General features: G+C 32.8%; 3 pseudogenes across 3 annotated transcripts; all 3 read right to left on the minus strand.

Annotated features, from left to right (window-relative positions):
- Positions 1-1,837: 1,837 nt before the first annotated feature.
- On the minus strand, positions 1,838-3,862 carry LOC146958877 (gallate 1-beta-glucosyltransferase 84A24 pseudogene; annotated as a pseudogene). The gene has a single exon (XR_015024746.1). The product of XR_015024746.1 is annotated as a gallate 1-beta-glucosyltransferase 84A24 pseudogene (transcript).
- Positions 3,863-8,586: 4,724 nt separating this feature from the next.
- On the minus strand, positions 8,587-10,413 carry LOC146958878 (limonoid UDP-glucosyltransferase pseudogene; annotated as a pseudogene). The gene has a single exon (XR_015024747.1). The product of XR_015024747.1 is annotated as a limonoid UDP-glucosyltransferase pseudogene (transcript).
- Positions 10,414-12,638: 2,225 nt separating this feature from the next.
- Positions 12,639-14,520, minus strand: LOC146958879 (putative UDP-glucose glucosyltransferase pseudogene; annotated as a pseudogene). Its single transcript, XR_015024748.1, has one exon. The product of XR_015024748.1 is annotated as a putative UDP-glucose glucosyltransferase pseudogene (transcript).
- Positions 14,521-20,649: the final 6,129 nt, after the last annotated feature.

Here is a 20,649-nt window from a genome sequence, read left to right on the forward strand (position 1 = left end):
CAATTCATAGTAATTAAGATGATAGTGTTACTTCATATAAAAGGTTCAAGATTATTTTATAAAGTAGTAGTTACAAATGGGGGTTGAGTCTAGTTGATTGGTGGAAAAACATATGATTCTTCAAACCTTTCACGCTTTCAAACCTTTCATGCTTCTTAGGATCCAATTGGTTAAATAGAGACGAGAGATTTTAATGAAGGAAATGGAGGAGATGAGAGATGTTTTAATTAAATATATGTTTGATTTAAAAGAGGGGAGATGAAGGAAGGTAAGGAGGTGGGAGAATTTTAACTTAATACTTGTTTGATTCACAAGAGAAGTGGAAATTTTAAAACTAAATTACATATTTACCCTTCAAGTCTTTAATTTTAATCTAACTTCCTTTCCCCCTCCCTCCCTAACTTGCTCGTTCCATCCCTCCTCCAAATGTCTCCAAATGTTCATTATGCCGCTTGCCTCCCCCCCCCCCCCATCCCCTCTCTCTCCTTATATTTTGTTTAATGATCCTTCCTCGCTTCCTTTTCTCTCGCATATCATGTTTCTCTCCCATCGTACACCTCCACCCTTTCAACTTAGTTTGATTTTGTTCCTGCATGATTCCAAAACTTGGAATTTGATTTTGCTCCTATTTCAAAAAAGACAGTTACTACTTGTTATGAAATCTTCCAATTCAAAACTTTGAGAACAACAAATAGATCAACCTAGTTTGGCAAGACAATAAACTAAAATGTCTTGTTCTCTCTTCAATTGTCTCTATCTATTCCAATTTGAGCAAGTTTTAGGACAATTTGTATGGACAAAAAGATTTTCTGATAAGTACTAATTTAGCTACCCCTTATCAAGAAAGTTTTTTTGAAATCAAGAGATATTCTAATTGTTGGTTTAATAATATAGTTAATATCATTTTTGTTATTAAGTTCTTGAATGAGATTTCATCTTATCATTGGATAAGATAATTAAGGAGCTTGCAAATCTTGGATTACCAACCAGCAATCTTCTATCGATAATCTGTAACAGGAAAAAAATCAAAATAAATTGGTGTTGGTGTATTGTTAAATCATAGATGGCATAGAGATATGTTGTTCATAGTCTTTTTCTACAATCCAACCATTCCTTATATCTCACACATTTATGAGCTGTACAATTTATCTCATTCAAACATTACATAGGTATGTTGAGAAGCAAGATTGCTAGACTGAAGATATATGAAGATAGTTGAGGAGACATAATTTAGTTATATGTCTATGCAATGGATGCTTTGATGTCCTGGTGAGCTCTTTATGCAAGCAAAACCTATTTACATAGTTGAGTAATCTTCAGGAAATAATCTCGAAAATAATGATATGAATGTTTGCGTTTGTAACACCTTTGATAGATTCATATCCAATATATTTATCGATTTGGATTTGTTTTTCTAATACACATAAATGCTATATTTCTTTGGGTTCACGAAAAACATCATACTTACTCTGATAATTTGGTTGTTTACCAAACTACATTGTCTTTTCTAACCACTAGTAGACAATGAGAAGTATGTTGTATATAAGAGACAAATTCAAAAGGATCCAAAACTTCTATATTTCAATGTACGAGATATCTTAGATTTGAATATTACTAGTCTATAAGGATTAGATGACAATATTTTATTAAAGACATAATTCTACCCACACAACGCAGGAGTTAATATCTAGTTCTCACTTCAATCAGATCCATCTAAGTAATTTGGGAGAAATGAAATCCTTTTTCCTTGTCCATTGTTCTTGAACCTAACAATGTTTCCATGGCAACAAATCACAAAGAAAAATAATAACCAAAAAAAGGAGAAACAAAGAAGAAATTCATGGAAAAGAGGATTTTTTTTTGTTTTGTTTTTGAAATTGCTAAATTATATTGATCAATAAGGCACAATCCAAGTAACAGTAAGTATCCTTGGAAAGGCATAAAACGATTACAAAAAGCACCGACATAAATAGGGTACTAGGGGAGCACAACCATAAAATGTAATGTAAAGGACGACAATACAACATGATCATAACTTGAAGGCAAATGAAACAAATGAAATATAAAATAAAACACCAATTTGGGAAAATTAATTTAGATCAAGGCATGATGGCCTAGATTTCAATATAAATTTAATTTTTATTATTTTTAAAAATAAAAAATACCCAATTTGAAATCCGAATCGTTCGATTTGGATTCACACCATGGTTTTCCTCTGACCGGGTGAATGTGTCAAATTGTTGACTTCGGGCAATCTTGGTTCTACTTTATCATGTCTTCTGAATATTAACCTTGCCACATTTCTTAATGTCTTGCATAAATGCATCAAGATGCCGATCAGATGATCCTCCTATGGCAACCGCATCCTCCGCCACTTTCTTCCACTTCATTGCATTTTTCTTCAACTCCTCTGCTTTTTCCCCTGCCATTGCTTCCAACAAGCACTTCTTCACCTCATCTCTTGTCACCAATTTATTTTCAGCATGACTATAACCCAACCTAATACCAACTCCGAAAACATCAACCAAGAACTTTGCATTTGTAACTTGATCACCCCATGCTGGAAATGTCAACATTGGAACTCCCAAAGAAAGTGCTTCCATTGATGAGTTCCAACCACAATGTGTTATGAAGCATGCCACTGAAGGATGAGCAAGTACTTCTTCTTGTGGACTCCATTTCACAACTTTTCCTCTCTCACTTGTTTCCTCTAAGAACCCATCTGGCAAACTATGTGGCTCTAGCCTCGCTTCCTTAACAGGTGGTTTTAATACCCACAAAAACGAGACTTGAGAATCCAATAACCCATATGCAATTTCATTCACTTGTTCTTGAGGAAGGTACACAACAGTACCAAAAGAAATATAAACCACAGAACCTTTTGGCTTTGTGTTTAGCCACTCTATAATATTACAATCATCACTCTTAACAAAATCACCACGGATATTGTTTGCACCTTTAATATTTGGGTTGTTGAACAATGGGCCAATGGGTCTTATGAGGATTGATTTGTTTGAAATATAGTCAGTGAAATCATGCTCTAGTTCTTCATAGGTTTCTACTAAAACACAAAATATTTTAGATAAATTCTTAATTTGTTCTAAGACGAGTGTCCCAAAAGATAGAAATTGACTAAAAGGATGCAGAAAATCTGGGATTTCATTATGTTTAAGAACTACAAAAGGTAATTGAACATCAATATAAGGTTCTTCATTTGAAGGAAAACATACCAGTTTGTGGAAATAGTTGTAGTAAGCGGTTAGAACAGCGGTGGATTGAACCCACAATAAAACCGAAGGAATATTGTGTTCAGCAGCTACATCACAAACCCAAGGAAGAAAAGGATTATTTATGAGACATGAAATTGGTTTGTTTGACTCTGCATGATTCTTGATCATTTCAGACACAAACGGTTTTCCAACAAGTTTGAGCTGTGCTATGTAGCTAGTAATATCTGTTCTAAAAGGATGATCATCTTCTAAACAATCATCAAAGAACTCAAAAGTAAGAGAACCATCACCAATTGGAGTGAGTGATTTTTCAATGATGTTGTTAACAGTTCTTATGTCTTTTCCAGCTCTTTCTGTTGTGATGAAAATGACAGAAGCACCCTTTGCAGCAAGACACTTTGCTAGGCTAAGCAAAGGATTTATGTGTCCTTGTGCTGGATATGAGATAAGGAGGACATGAATGGGAGCTTCGGATGTCATTTTCTTCGATGATTTTTTTCAGAGTCAGAGAGAGAGTAGTTTTTTCTAATGGTAGCAGTGGGGATACACTTTACTAATTTTATGAACGATGATAGAAATAATAATTTTTTTTTTGACAAAGATAGAAATAATAATTATTTCGTGTCTCTCGTTGGAATAAAATATAGTAGTTATTTTAGTAGTAGTTATAACGTGTAGCAGGGGAATATATAATTTACTACTACATTTTATAATCGCACCTTACTACTCCATTTTATGAATGATGATTTAAATAGTGATCATCTCGTTTCTCTCATTAGAATAAATAAATAGTTATATGCTACTAATATATTATAGTCCATGTTCTGACCTTGTGTTATGAGATATGGTGTGCTAGAAATAAGAAATGTTTTGAGGGGATTGATGTTGATGTGGCTGCCACTATTCAAAAGGCACAAAGATCTATTGTGAATTTTAAGAGTGCTAGTAAGGTGTTGGTGGAGACACTAAGTGAAGGTCCAATTTTGTCAATATCTGATGTTCATTGGACACCTCCTTTTAGTGGTTTCTATAAGCTTAATGTTGACGCAGCGGGTCCGGTGGAGGGTGATAAGTGGGGTATTGGTGTTGTTGTGAGAGATTATGAAGGTGTTGTTGTTGGTGCTAGTTCTTGGCAAGTATATTCATTACCAGATTCAGAGGTTGCAGAAGCCTTAGCTATGCAGAAAGGTTTGGAATTTGCAAAAGACATGTCTTTTCTGAATCTTATAGCAGAATCAGATGCTTCAAATGTGGTTTTAGCGTTGAATGCTCACCAACAATCTTCCAACTATTTTGGTTCTATTATTCGAGATTGTATTAGTTTTAAGGGTAGTTTTCGTAGTTTAAATTTTTTGCATATTAGGCGTGAAACCAACCAAGCTGCTCATTATTTAGCTAAATATGCTCTTAAGAATTTAGATTGCATATGGGTCGAAGAAACTCCGCTTTGTATTTCTGCAGTCTTGGCATTTGATTTATTGCCAGACTTTCGTTAATGAAATTGTTTTTTAAATGTCAAAAAAAAAAAATAGTTACATGCTACTACACTCAATCTCTTAATACTTAATATGTTACTAGAATAAAAAAATAGTTATATGTTACCTAACTCAATCTCTTAATACTTAATATCTTACTAGAATAAAAAATAGTTATATGTTATTACACTCATTCTCCTAATACTTAATATTTTACTAGAATAAAAAATAGTTATATGTTACTACACTCAATCTCCTAATACTTAATATTTTACTAGAATAAAAAATAGTTATATGTTACTAGCATTTAGACCTTAATTCATGTCTGTCTGTCCACTTTTTTATTGTGCTAATTTATATAAATTACAAATAATTAATTTTAATAAAATTTTGATTTTGATTAGGATTAAAATTATAGGTATAAATATTTCACTCTTTCATATTGTAACAATTAATCTTTTTCATTAAAATCAACAATATAATAAATATAACATAAATTCTTATATTTTTGAAAAACATCAACAATAATATAATATACAATTTGTTTAAATGTATAATTAGAAGTGAAAAAGACACTCTAAAATCATGTATACTAAAAATGTTGCATTTTATATCCCCATGCCATAATTTTCCCCTTAAAGTAAATAAGTGGAGAATCTTAAATTCAAATTCCGATCTATATATATTGCAATATTCTACCAACTGAGTTATGTTCACGAGGACAACAAATTATTATGTACTTTTTTTTCTTCAAATAATCTAGTAGTTGAAAACCATCCCTTAAGATGAATAAGCGAGGAGTTTGGAGTTCGACCTACAACCTTTACATATATAAAGTGACATCTGATGACAGTCTATCATACCATATTTTTATAGTCTTTTTTAATTAAAGTTTTAGTCTATTTCAATTAGTTTAGTGATTAATTTAAAGTTATTTTGAATAAAGTACGGTTTTTGGTTTATTGAGTCAATGATATGTTTGTGCTTACCATTTCTTCACTAATCGACGATTTTTCGGAAGTTGCGAATATATTACTAATGCATTGTCTTACCTATTACCTGAAGAATCACAAATACTATTATATTATATTATATTATCATCATTATATTGATGTGTGTTAGTGTCCTATGCAGTGGCGGATCTTGAGAAATTTTGTTGGGGGTGCCAAAAAATTATGAAATATATTAAACGGCTTCAGAAAGTTAAAAAGATCATTTCCTGGCCTAATGGTTTAAGTGCTTTGAAAGCAGTGGGAGGATGCATGTTCGAATCCCCCTAAACATGATTTTTTTGAATAAGCTATGTAAAAATACAAGAGAAATATGTAAAAAAGAAGAGGCGTGGGTGTTGAACTCGCGACCTCTGGGGGGTTTTTACACTACCTTTCCACTGCGACAGTCGAAACTAATTTCTATGAGACGCCTAATATAGTATATATTGAAAACCCAGGGGATGCCATGGCTCCCATGGGTCTATACTAAGATCCGCCACTGGTCCTATGGGCTGGTGTAAATAAAAAAAGAGGAGAAATGCGTTGGAAAATTAGTTTTTTTGAAATCAAAAGTTTCTTAAAAACACACCTAAATAACCAAATTACTCCTAACCGCAATTAACTACCACTAAAAAAAATGGCAGTAGTTAACTACCGCTGAATTTCTATCATTAATTTATGCCTATATTATTTGGTGACCACGTTGGTAATTCATTATTTTGTTTCTCTCTCACACAGAGAACCACAACTCATGTTCATCTTTATTCTTCCCCATCTTAAACTCTCAAATCTCCACAAATAAAAAAAGATAAAACTTGATAAGGTAAAAACGTGTATGGATGGTGCAAAAGCTTCTATATTTTCCAAACTCAACAAAGTTGTATTCTTTGGATTTAGAAATGAATTTTTGAATGAGGAAGGAATAAGAAGTGCATGAATTAAACTTGCAGAAGGTTGTGTGTTCGACTCCCTCTGCTGATGTGAGGACAGTATTGGTGGGTGATCTGTAAGAACCTCTATAAGCGCTCTCTGTGAAGAAATTCCTCTGAGCCCTGAGGCCTGCCCTGACCCTGGTGGTTACCGGAGCCGAACCCACCTAAACTTTTTGTAACCAAAAAAAAATTTAAATTTGCATCTCATATCTAGAATTTATATTAAAGTATTTCAAAATTAGATGTAACTTTGGGGTGTGAAAGGGATGTATAAGATGTTTTTTATTGTATTTGGTATCTGGACAAAGAGTAGTATCTGGACAGTGATAGTCATAAATTGATGATAGGAATTCAGCAGTAGTTAACTACCGTTGGGGCGAGCGATAGTTAACTGGTGATAGTTTTTTCCAGAAGTAGTTAACTACCGTTGGGGTAATTTGGTCATTTACATGTGTTTTTAGGAAACTTTTGATGTAAAAAAAGCAATTTTCAATGTGTTAACTAATTTGTTGGGCCTAGGAAAGTGTATGTGATGCTGGTCCAATAAGATACAAAAAAGACTATTATATTTTTCACTCTTATCATGTTCTATTTTTTTTCTCGAAAATATCCTTTTATTTGGATTATATAACCTGAAACATTTGGTTGATAATGTAGAAACTAAAACCTTTCAAGATGGTTAAGAAAATATAATTTGAAATGAGTTAAACCCTTATAAGATCTTTTTAGAGGCAGATTGTAGTGTATAAATTGACACAGTTCGGATTTATAAAATGAACCTTTAATAAACAGTTTGGATTATATAATCTGAACTGTGTCAGCACAAAGACAAAATCTGTGTTGTTTAACTTACACATATTTTTTTGGCAAAATGAGGAAACCAGGTTGATCGAACATGCATACAAACAAATCATAACCAAACAAATTAATGAAAGCATATGAAACAACACACACGTAACATAAAATTAAAATAACGTCACCAATATCCAAATGTTACAACCAAAAGATTCAAACCAAAATTAAAAAACATAAACTATCCAAATGTTACAACACATTCATAAAACTACCACGTAGCATGGCCACCCCTAACATGTCTATGGCGATAGACCATATCCCCCGTGAGCCTCTTGCATAATTGTATTCAAACTAAGCCAAGTCAGACTTCCTTGCGTCACCTGACCACTGGTCATGATAACAATGACATGATCTATGATGCGCCCTAACCGTATCCTAATAGCCAGTGGTGGTCTCTATGTTGCTTAGCAACAACCTCATTAAGGACCTCCTACTCAGGTGACCTCAAAATATGAACATTCTCTGACGGTATGATGGTTGGATGTGAGATGGTAAAATATCATCTCATGTATCCGGCTATCGCCTCTATGTAAGTCGGAGCAGGCAGACCCAAATCCTGCTCAGACAACACATACTCAAAATATTGTACGTAACTTTGAGTGGACCAATGATTTTATTTCTTTTCTCTTCTAATAAATTGAAATTTATTTCTTCCCAAGTCCTAACTTAAAACTGAAATTGTTAAGGTTGGATATTGCTTCCCAGAGTTAAACATAAGATTTTTCATTATGCGTGAGTTTTTAAGTGGTTATTTTGATTCGATCCATCCAAAACAAAATGCAAACCAAATGAGGGAAATGATGTTGATTTATGCGGTTTCATTTCTTGCTTTTCTTTTATGTGGAGGTTCAACACATCCAAACACTAAGCTAATTTAAAAGGTCAATCAATTTTATATTTCTACTTATGTAAGCATCTATCCAAAAACACTATAAGTGCTCGAATGCAGTTTTCAACATGTAGTAGTATTAGATTTTGAGTCTTACCATCCATTATGATTTTATTCGAAATTCGAATCAATGGTTTATTCTATGCAGTTGTGTTTAGAGAATACTCGATTAAAAAACAAACTGTTTTACTAAATAAAGTTGAACAATTATAATTATTTAAGTACTAAACATTGTTTTCAAAATTATAGTTGAACAATTACAAAAACATTATAAACATAAGTACTCATCCACTATTTCCACTTACAAATCACCCGAACAGAGTCTATAGACTCAGACATAGACATTTATCCAACAAACTATCAAATCATTGAAGATTCACTCCAAAAACATACCAAATTATTTATTACTTTATGCTTCTACTAAAATAACTACTACATTCAAAAAACTACTACATGAGCTCTCCACCTAATAAGCAGAGTACTTTCTCTCTTTGGAATTTTCATACCTAAATTTATTTTCCCCTAGGATAGCATTTGAGTGACATTGTTTCCCCTATGGGTAGTTTATCATATCTTCTGAAAATTAACAGCGCCTTGTTTCTTAATGTCTTCGATAAATGCATCAAGATATCGGTCAGAGGATCCACCTACGGCAACTGCATCCTCCGCTGCCTTCTTCCACTTCATTGCATTTTTCTTCAACTCCTCTGCTTTTTCCCCTGCCATTGCTTCCAACAAGCATTTCTTCACCTCATCTCTTGTTATCAATCTGTTTTCAGCTCCACTATAACCCAATCTAATCCCTACACCAAAAACATCTACCAAGAACTTTGCATTTGTAGGTTGGTCACCAAATACTGGAAATGTCAACACTGGAACTCCTGAAGCAAGTGATTCAATCGTTGAATTCCAACCACAATGTGTTATGAAGCATGCCACTGAAGGATGAGCAAGTACTTGTTCTTGTGGACTCCATTTCACCACTTTTCCTCTCCCACTTGTTTCCTCCAAAAATCCATGAGGCAAATCATCATGCTTTTTCTTTGCCCATAAAAATGTTACTTGAGAATTCAATAACCCATATGCAATTTCATTCACTTGTTCTGGAGGAAGTTGCACAATAGTCCCAAAGGAAATGTAAACCACAGAACCTTTTGGCTTTGAGTTTAGCCACTCTATAATAGTAGAATCATCAGTCTTAAAATCACGACGAATATTACTTGCACCTATTATGTTTGGGTTGTTGAACACTGGACCAATTGGTCTTATGATGACTGACTTTTTCGAAATATAATTAATGAAATCAGGCTCTAGTTCTTCATAGGTATCCACAAATACACATAATGCTTTAGACAAATTCTTAATTTGTCCTAAAATGAGTGGGCCTAGAAACGGATATGTATTAGAAGGATGCAGAAGAACAGGAATTTCACTGTGTTTAAGGACTACAGAAGGCAATTGAACATCAATACAAGGTTCTGTTTCTGAAGGGAAAGGCACCAGTTTGTGGAAATAGTTATAGTAACAAGTGAAAACAGCACTAGATTCATTAAACAAAATAGCAAAAGGAATTTTGTGTTCTGTGGCTACATCACAAACCCATGAAATGAAAATGTTGTTTATGATACAAGAAATTGGTGTTTTTGACTCAGCATGATTTTTGATCAATTGGGAAACATATTGTTTCCCAACATGCTCAAGCTGTGATGTGTAGTCACCAAGACTTGCTCTCATGGGATCATCGTCTTTCAAACCATCGTCAAATAAATCAAAAGTGAGGAAACCCTTACCAATTGGAGTGGTTGTTTTGTTAGTGATGTTGCTAGCAGTTTCCATGTCTTTGCCAGCTTTCTGTGTTGTCGTGAAGATGACAGAAGAACCCTTTGCAGCAAGACACTTCCCTAGTTTAAGAAGAGAGTTTATGTGTCCGTATGAAGGATAAGATACAAGGAGAATTTGAATGGGAGCTTTATTAGACGCCATTTTCCTTTTGTCTTGTTTCTTTTTCCTCTCTTGGAATTGCATTCGAAGATTCAATAATGATAGTCGGAGAATACCTTTATATATAAGTCCAACGAAGCATAAAGCAACAGCTTTTTCATGCTCACAAACAAATAATTTTGATTATTACTGAATATGTAAATTTTAAATATATAACTATATATTACACTTCATTGACTCAAAGTTCACTCATTTACTATTTTTTTATAGTAATAAAGTGTTAAATGCTTGATAAAGTAAATATTTTTTTTAAAATTATTATTAAGATCAGTGACATTAATTACTATTTTACAACTATTTTCTCATATGAGATTTTAACTTCATCCCTTTAAGGTTAACTGAATTGTGGACAAAGTAAATGTATAATTGCATGGTGGGAGTTTGTCATTTTAGAGGTTGCTTGCTTTTTGGACATTATGTATTTTCTTAGTTAACCTTGATTGGCTGATTTGGTTTGGTCTGTTGTAATATGCACATCTTGTGATTGTTGATTCTTACAACAAATTATTTTTTCTCTTTAAAAAAATGTATAATTGGGATAAAGTCCTTAATATAACATTAAAATTTACGCACAGGCGCACAGCAGACTCATTTACTATTGTACGTTGGCTTTGATAGCACCTACTTGCAAGAGGGGGTTGGCCTTGAAATTCACTAACTCAATATGCTGCCAGACATGATACATAATGATGACATGTGAGGATTGTTAGCAGGGACCCCTCTAAAATGGCATTCCAAGCTTTCTTGAAGATGTGTATAGTACATAGAATGGAGGTTGTGTCAGAAGAACACTTGGATTAGAATGGGAATTGAATCTGATCATAACGGAGAGGTTGTGTGCAGTACATAGAATGGAGGATGAGTCAAAATGAATGTGTGCATTACATCCAACAGGATTTATATGCTAGTAAAACAATAGGTGTGCTCTCTTTTGCAACAATGACAATGAAATTAATCGTATTAATTGGTGTCGGTCCTTTACTTCTTGTGGACTCCATTTCCCACGGGGAGGTTGGGTGCAGTAGATAGAATGAAGGTTGGGTCGAAGAACACTTTGATTGGAAAGAGGCTGATTACCAGGGGAAGGATGTGTGCATTACATAGAGTGTGCTTTTGTTGCCTTTAATTTTTACTTGCATTACATAACCCTTCCCCTTCAAGTGAAAATAGGCTGACAACAAATTAAGAAAAACGTGAGTACGCAACTATTTTCCAATCGACAAATCTCAGGGGTTAACAGATCGTAGGGCAAGCAAAATGCTTCGTCTGGACATTCAAAATAGAGATTAAAATCCCCTTTACTAAGGACAAATCACCTGGTGAGCAGATGTATTCTCCAAGCGATTTAGACGGATCACATAATCCTGCAAATCACTTCCAACCTTTCATTCTTTTCCAAACTCAATCTAAAATGCCTTGTTAACATATTCAAACTTTTGTGTAATAACATAAATAACTTAAATATAGGAATTGAAAAAAAAAGGTTGGGTTGCCTCCCAATAAGCGCTTCTAAAGTTAGTAGTTTGACACATGATTCGTTAGGGTGACGAAAATGAGACGGACAACACATTATCATTTGGCTTTCATCTGTTTGGGAGGAACTCTATGAATTTGATGTAGGGATATGGGGTCCATTTCCTCCCTGGTTAAACTTTTCTGAACAAGGCACAAATGACATCTATTACTTGATCGATCTTGGCCTTGATTTCTTTCACCCTGTCCGTTCAATTGTATCCTTTTATCGTCTAGTCATTTCGTCTTGTTCAGAATATCTTCTAATTTTGAAAGTTTATCCAACTCAGGAGAGGTTGTTGATTATATTGTTGTAAAATGGATGCCCATAATATTGCCTTTTATTTTGCTTCAAATTTTAAGACCTGAAAATCATCCCTTTCACCTTTTATTGGTATTTGCTATAACATACATTTAATAAACTTCTCATTCATCTTAGGACTTAGGGGACAATTATATTATATCTTTGTCTACCTTCACTCAACCAATATATAGGTCTATGTATATATTACTGATTGTGATGTTAAATCATTAAACATACAGGGAATCTGTCCACGTTAATCTTCTGTTTATAAAATGGTGATAACAGATCCCACTGGAATTGGCTTAAAATCTATCAGGTATTAGTATTTAGTATCAAATTATTATTCAATCTTTTGTCATTATTCTATTGGAACCATAGACTCCTTTTGTTCTTCCTTTTCTCTTTTATTCTCTATAAATTTATATTGTTAACAAAATTCTCTGTAGAATGATCTTAAACAGGTGATATAGATTTATCATAGCAATCACACTCTAGAACATAAAGGAAAGTTTAGAGAAGCGAATTAGACGATGATAGTACATAGGATAGCATGGTTTCACTCCTCCTACCCTTAATCCAAAATAACTTAATGACCCCATTTCCATAACTTGCGAATTTATTACAATTCATAAAACACACAACATAACTGCTAACACAAAAATACAACTGCATGAATTTTCTGAATATGCAACGATGACAATGAAATCAACGATATTACATCTTCTGAATATTACCAGTGCCATGTTTCTTAATGTCTTGGATAAATGCATCAAGATGTCGGTCAGAGGATCCACCGACTGCCATCGCATCCTCTGCTGCCGTCTTCCACTTCATTGCATTTTGTTTCAACCTCTCTGCTTTTTCCCCTGTTATTGCTTCCAATAAACACTTCTTCACCTCATCTCTTGTTACCAGTTTCTTATCACCATAACCCAATCTAATCCCAACTCCAAAAACATCAACCAAGAACTTTGCGTTTGTGAGTTGGTCACCAAATGATGGAAATGTCAACATTGGAACTCCTAAAGTAAGTGCTTCCATTGATGAATTCCAACCACAATGTGTAATGAAACATGCCACTGAAGAATGAGCAAGTACTTGTTCTTGTGGACTCCATTTCACTACTTTTCCTCTCCCACTTGTTTCCTCCAAGAACCCATCGGGGAAAACATGTTGTTTTAATACCCACAAAAACGAGCCTTGAGAATTCAATAACCCATATGCAATTTCATTAACTTGTTCTTGAGTATGATTCACAATAGTCCCAAAAGAAATATAAACTATAGAACCTTTTGGCTTTGTGTTTAGCCACTCTATAATATTACAATCATCATTGCTCTTAGTGAAATCACCAAGAGTATTGTTGCTTGCTCCGTTTGCCTTTGGATTCTTAAACAAAGGACCAACATGTCTTATGGTGATTGATTTTTTTGAGATATAATCGATGAAATCATGCTCTAATTCTTCAAAGGTATCCACTAATACACAAAACACTTTAGACATGTCCTTCATTTGTGCCGTGGTGAGTGTCCCTAAAATTGGAAATGGATTAAAAGGATGTATATAATCTGGGATTTCATTGTATTTAAGAACCATAGAAGAGTTTAGTTGAACATCAATATAAGGTTCTTCATTTGAAGGGAAAGGTACCAATTTGTGGACATAGTCATAGCAAACGGCGAAAACAGCACTGGAATTAGTCCATAATAAAGCAGAAGGAATATTGTGTTCAAAAGCTACATCGCAAACCCATGGAAGAAATGGATTGTTTATGACACATGAAATTGGTTTGTTTGAATCAGCATGATTCTTGATCATTTGAGAAACAAACTGTCTCCCAATACGCTCAAGTTCTGCATGGTTAACGGAACCATTATCTAGTAAACTATGATCAAAGAACTCGAAAGTGAGAGAACCATCACCTATCGGAGTTGCTAATTTGTTGGTGATGTCGCCAACAATTCCCATGTCTTTGCCAGCTTTCTCTGTTGTGGTGAAAATGACAGAGGCACCCTTTGCAGCAAGACACTTTCCTAGTCTAAGAACAGGGTTTATGTGTCCTTGTGCTGGAAAAGATACAAGGAGGATATGAATGGGAGCTTCATTAGACGCCATTTTCCTTTTGTTTTGTTTCTTTTTCTTCTCTTGAGATTGCACTCGAAGATTAGTAGGGACACTATAAAATGGCATTCCAAGGTTTCTTGAAGCTGTGTATAGTACATAGAATGGAGGTTGCGCCAGAAGGACACTCGGAATAGAAAGATGCTGATCATCACATGGAGGTTGCGTCAAAGTTCATGTGTGTGTATTATATACTTTTATTTAATCTTACCAAAGAATTCCTAAATCATGCAACCTACGTTCTATGTACTGCACACAACCAAATTTTGACAACCTCCATTCTATGTTTTACTTTAAAAAAAAAAAAAAGTAAATGACTGAGCTGTGAGTCAATGAAGTGTAATATAAACATAGCATGTACTGCACACGACCTACATGAATTAAATCCCACCTAATTTGGTTTCTGCATACGTACGTTTGTGTTTATAAGCTCTTATAAAGCAATAACTTTGTGATGCTCACAAATAAATAGTTTTGGTTATTACTTGATACGTAAATTTTGAATATATTAGATTATAGGAACTCCAAAATGACTTTCCAAGCTTTCTTGAAGCTGTGTGCAGTACATAGAATGGAGGTTGCGTCAAATGAATGTGTAACTTAGACTCACTTTTATTTTATAAATAGCTTGAGGGATATTTACTAAACTATGTTTTACTTTAAATTGGTTTACACTAGTGGATATTGGTTTTTTTGTCCAAATGAAAATGTGCACTTTTGCTAACTTCGACCTTCATGTTTTTCGTTGGTCTAAGTTAGCAAACCTCATATATACATATATACAGACACACTAAAAATTATCAATTAGGTATGAACATTAACAATTATGCTTGAAACACATAAAATAGTAAAAAAATAAAAAATAAATTAAGTTTAACTCCTATGTATTATTAAAAAACAACTAATAATTATGCAATATGTTATACTAGCAATGATAATATAAACGGAATCTAAAATTTGATTCGATCAGAGTGATTGTTAAAAAAGCACATCCAAATACATCCAATAAATTTTATTTTGTGTAGATTTTCGGTTTTTTAGATGAGTTTGTGATTTTATTTTAGATCGGTTTAACTAATGATACAACAGCCACGTTCACAAACTTAAACATAAAACTACCTGCAACTATAAAAATTTCAAAAATAATAAAACATCAATTTTTAATATAAAATCGAACTACTCTTATTTTATTTTATTGAAATTATTTCATTTTATTCAAGCATTTTCTCGAACACTTAAAAAAAATCTAGATTCGCATTTCCCAACAATATCTAACTACTCTATTTCACAATTTAGTAACCAATATCTTTTTTTTTTTTTTTTTGTGGTGGTCGGGATTTGAACCCCGAACCTTGCATATTTTTATGCATTGTCCATACCAACTGAGCTAAGCTCACGAGGACTTAGTAACCAATATCTAAGTACATACAGATATAAATAGACTAAATTTTCAATTTTTAATCTATTTGTAAAAAATCAAATTTGTTTATTTATTTATCCGCATTTGGTTCGGATGCATTCAGATCATTTTTTTACTCAACCGCATGGTTTGGTTTGGTTTGCGGTTTTGATTTTACCAACCAAACCATACTGCAATATAATAAAAACATTAATTAAATATATATCATTTAAACCAATACTCATAGAAATTCAATGGAAACTTTAATAAAATAATTTTTTTTTCTCTTGTTAAGTTTCTTCTTTGTTTTTTCTATCAAAAATGTATTTATGTGCTACTTGAACTCTTTGAGAATGATTAAAATTTTAGTCTTTGGTATTTCTTACAAAATATGATTACTTTTTGTCCACATTTTAAATTGGTCTACGTAGTTGGGAACATTGTTGGATGGAAATAAAATTGTAAGTTGGATGAAATTTAAAACATTGCTGAAAATATGTTGTGTTTTAGCTTTTTAATTTGATTTTAACATTGAAAACAAAAAAAAAATTATGGTCTAAAAAAACCGCACCAACCGATCCAATTCAAACCGCATTGGTTTGGTTTGGTTTGGTTCGGATCTTATTTTAAAAGTCAACCGAACCAAACCAAACCGCATACTTATTTATCTTGCGGTTCGGATGACTTTTAGCCTCAAAACCAAACCAAACTGCACCGCAAACACCCCTAGTCATTATTGAGTAATTTTTTTAGGGTATAGATAAGTATGGATTCAATTTTCATCCATATATTTTATGCGAAAAGAACAAATTTGACAATGATAGTAAACCATAAAAGTACTTTTTTAGAGTCAAGATCCTCATTTTTACCCTCATCATTTTTGTCATCATCAAAGTTTTAAGTTTATTTTTAGTAGTCAATAATGTAAATTTTGGTGAGTCCATTCATTTAATATATATTCTAAAACTTTTTAAAACTATAGTAATGGAAGGAAAAATATTGAGATAAACATAGATAATCCAAACTCACTTTTTTACTTGTACTCAAAATCGACAAACCAAGAAAAATCATGTTACTACGAACTATAACTCAATCATTTAAATTTTCATGATAATGTCCGACCAATTAAGTAGAAAATTCTGAAGAGACAAGGTAATTAAAGTTACAAGATACTCCCTTCTAGTGGCGTATCCAGGTCCTTAGGTTTAGGGGTGCGAACAAACTATACGGTTATACTAAACTATATGATGAATATATCAACTAGACCTTGCACCCGTGTTGCCGCACGGGTCATATTGATGGCAAACAAAATATTCAATTATATTGTTAATTCATAATCTATTTATGCAAATACAATGTTAAAAATAATAATACAACTTAAAAAAAGGGAACAAATCATGCTGGTATATTACGAAAAATTTTCTTGTAAACAACATTGTATTTAGGATGATTTAAAAAAAGGGAACAAATCATGCTGGTATATTACGAAAAATTTTCTTGTAAACAACATTGTATTTAGGATGATTTGAATGATTCAACAATTCGCCGCAATCTAAAATATGAGAACCATCTCCACCATATACTAACAAATACAGGTGTTTCATTTGTTGAAACTGACATTAAATATATGGTAGTTTGTCCACAAAGATTAGTTTTCGAATAGTTGTTCGAAACGAATATCTTAATCATTTTGGATACTCGCCGCTACATAGGGAAACATAGAATTATGATTTGAATAATAACTAACTTGAGATCAGTTATGAATTGACTATGGGTAGATGTCGAAAAATTTCCTTTCCAGGAGAAAAAAGGCAAAGTTTATTTGAATGCATTTTGTGCCTTGTAACTTCAATCTTGGTTTAATAGTCATCGCAATTTAAGATATTAGATGCACTGATGGATAAGATAACATGGTTTCTTAGATTATCTTACAGTGAATAATTGCATCAGTTCTTGCTTCTTGAAAAATTAGAATATTAACTATACGTAACAGATATGAAGTTATGATTGATGTTAATAATGTCATAAGCAATGAGATTATAATAAGGTACGTTGTTCATAGAAGGTTGCTCGGAATGATAACATAATAGAGATCAGTCGGCAATTTACTATACTAAGATGTCAAATAGCGTCCTGTTCAGCATTAAGTGACAAAGTTTAGCAGAAAATATTATGTGTATTGTAACTACTATGGTTTAACAGTCACCAAACTTTAAAACATAAGCTGAACTGATCGCATGCATTTTGTAGATACAATGAGTTGCAGTGTAAGGTTTTAATCTGATGCTTTTTTCCAATCTTATAATAGAGTATGTTGCAGAGAAAATATATTGTCACTTATCGCTTCACAGAGATTTAGGAAATTAGTTATACTTAACGGATACGAAGTGGTGATACCAGTGTAACTAAATGTGGACCTTTCAATACTCGTGCTCCTTTTCTCTTCAGATTCAAGTAACTATAACTGTGTGCACCTTCATTAGAACCTACAAATTAAAAAAAAAAGTTTAGAACATCAAAACGTAAGAATTAAAAAAAAAAGCTCAGAACAATCAAATGGAATATATGAATTAAGTAATAGTAGTTTTAGCATGTTCTACTATAATCACAATGAAACGACTTTTTTTATAAGCACAATGAAACAGTTGTTCCCCATCTGCAAAATGTGTAGACAAAATTTTATCAAATAAACAATAAAAGATTAACAATCACAACATTCTCATGTCTAATCCATCTCAAGGAAGTTTGAAAATTGAAAAAACCAAAGAAGACACAATCAAAATAGATAGTTAACTGAATCAGATGCTATAGGAAATTTATTTGCAAAAGAATGAACACCAGATATCACACAACCATGATTAGAGAAACAGATTAGAGAGAACATACATACCTTCTATTAGTTTCTTTCCTACGGACAACATAATTTGAAGTTATTTAATTCCTCAATGATTCAGTTACTCTCAATTTCACAGCAAATCATCTAATACCATAAAAGATAAAGAATCACAGACAAAACAATAATTGTAACAAATAAAAGCTAAAAAAAAAAAACTTAAATATAGATGATAGTAGCAGAAGAGACATTGGTCTGTTTTCATAGCCGCAACCACCACCTGAATTCTTCAACCTGCAGTGGGAATGGTGAATTTCATGTTTGTGATTGTGATTTCTGGTGATGCAATTTCACAAAGGTGGGGTCGGAAATTAGGGTTTTCCAACACTTACATACCTGAATCGAAGAAAAGATCTTATAGGAAGAAACGAAAGTACATCAAGGATGAGATCGCTAGAGAGGATCGAGGGGACTGCCGGCGACGGAGTCATTGTCATGGCGGTGATGGTAATGACGTGATGAAAGTTGATCGCGACGATGGTTTGTTAACGGTGACGACGGTGACGGATGGTTAGTGATGATTGTTTGGTTACTGCACTGATGGTGTGGATAATGAATGGTGATAGTGAACAGAGAAGTGAGAGAGAGAGATGGAACAATGAAAAAAAATGGTGTATTGAAGTTGAAAAAAAAGAGATGACACAGATAAAGTAAAAGAGATGGTTTATTTCGATTTTCATATATAAGCGTCAGATTGACTATATCATTAGTTGTCGACATGTTTAAACAATGAACAAATTTTTGGAAAAAAGTTACTGTATGAAGGGAAAAAATGGTTGAAAATCACAAACTTTTGGGTTTAGATTGCGAAGGAGAAAAAAGGGTTCAAAACCGTTTGGAAAGAAAGGAAAAAGAATTAATTGGTTTTTAGGAAAGGGAGTTTAATGTTGGATATCATGTAGTGGAAGCCAAATGATATCACAAAAACAGTAAGTGGCTTGGTGGTCAAAATGCTTTGAAGTAACCAATATGTCATGGGTTCGAATCTTTGGAGAGAATTTTTTTCATAAATATTTTTCAAAACCTTCAAAAAAGACAGGAGGACACAAAGGTAATTGTGAGATATAAATTAGGTTTAGGTTTTCATATTGGAAAATGCTACTTCTCAAGAAAAATAGCTTCAAGAATTTTTCAAGAAATAGTTGGCAAATTTTAATTGGATGATTTATTTGTCCACTTTCTATTTTTCAACCACACCTCCTTGAATTGTGGCAAATAGTGCACTGTGATTGGCTATTCTTTATTCTTGAAGAATTCTTGATGTTATTTTTCTAGAGATATAACATTGCTCTTTCATATTAGGCATGCATTGTGAACCTTCGTATATTATTAAGATATGAATATATAAAGAGAATAATACATCATTGTTTTGTGTTAGATTTTTTATTATTTCATTAAGAGCATCCACAATGGTAGTACATTAACAGAGACTCCTTAAATGGACCTCATGTATACCCATCACTTATTTTCCAATGACAATACGCTAATAAGGACTCCAATGAAAAATATTTAAATAGGTCTCACTAACTTTACATCATAACACAAAAATAATTTATTTATTAAATTATAAATTACCTCATAATGTTTGATTATAATCCTTAAAAAAATTAAATTATAAAATATTTAATTATTCGTATGAACTTAAATTTCTGCCACATTTTTTAATAATTTGAAAGTACAAAAATGAACATTAAAATTTTTACATTCCTTCGTTAAAAAATAATAATAATAATAATTTGCATGAATTACATTTTATTTAAAATGATGACATATTTTATTAAAATATTACTTCTTTTGCAAGTGGGACCAACTAAACATATTTTATTAATTCTTTTAAACGTGGGACCCGTTAGTTGCTAAGCAGAGAGAGGGTTATATAACATTGGTATCCCAATGGTACCCAAGTGGTGTCCGGGTTCTTATATAGTTGCTTGTTGCTTAACAAGAACTCATTTGTTCTTTCTTCAATGGGGGGTCCTTAACTGAGAGTGATCCTTGTTAAGTAAGGATCTCCCATTGGAGATACTCTAATACCCTTGCACAAGT

Source organism: Medicago sativa, chromosome 1 (assembly GCF_051527215.1).
Source record: "Medicago sativa cultivar Bolivia chromosome 1, Bolivia_mono, whole genome shotgun sequence".
In the NCBI taxonomy this organism is placed as follows: domain Eukaryota; kingdom Viridiplantae; phylum Streptophyta; class Magnoliopsida; order Fabales; family Fabaceae; genus Medicago; species Medicago sativa.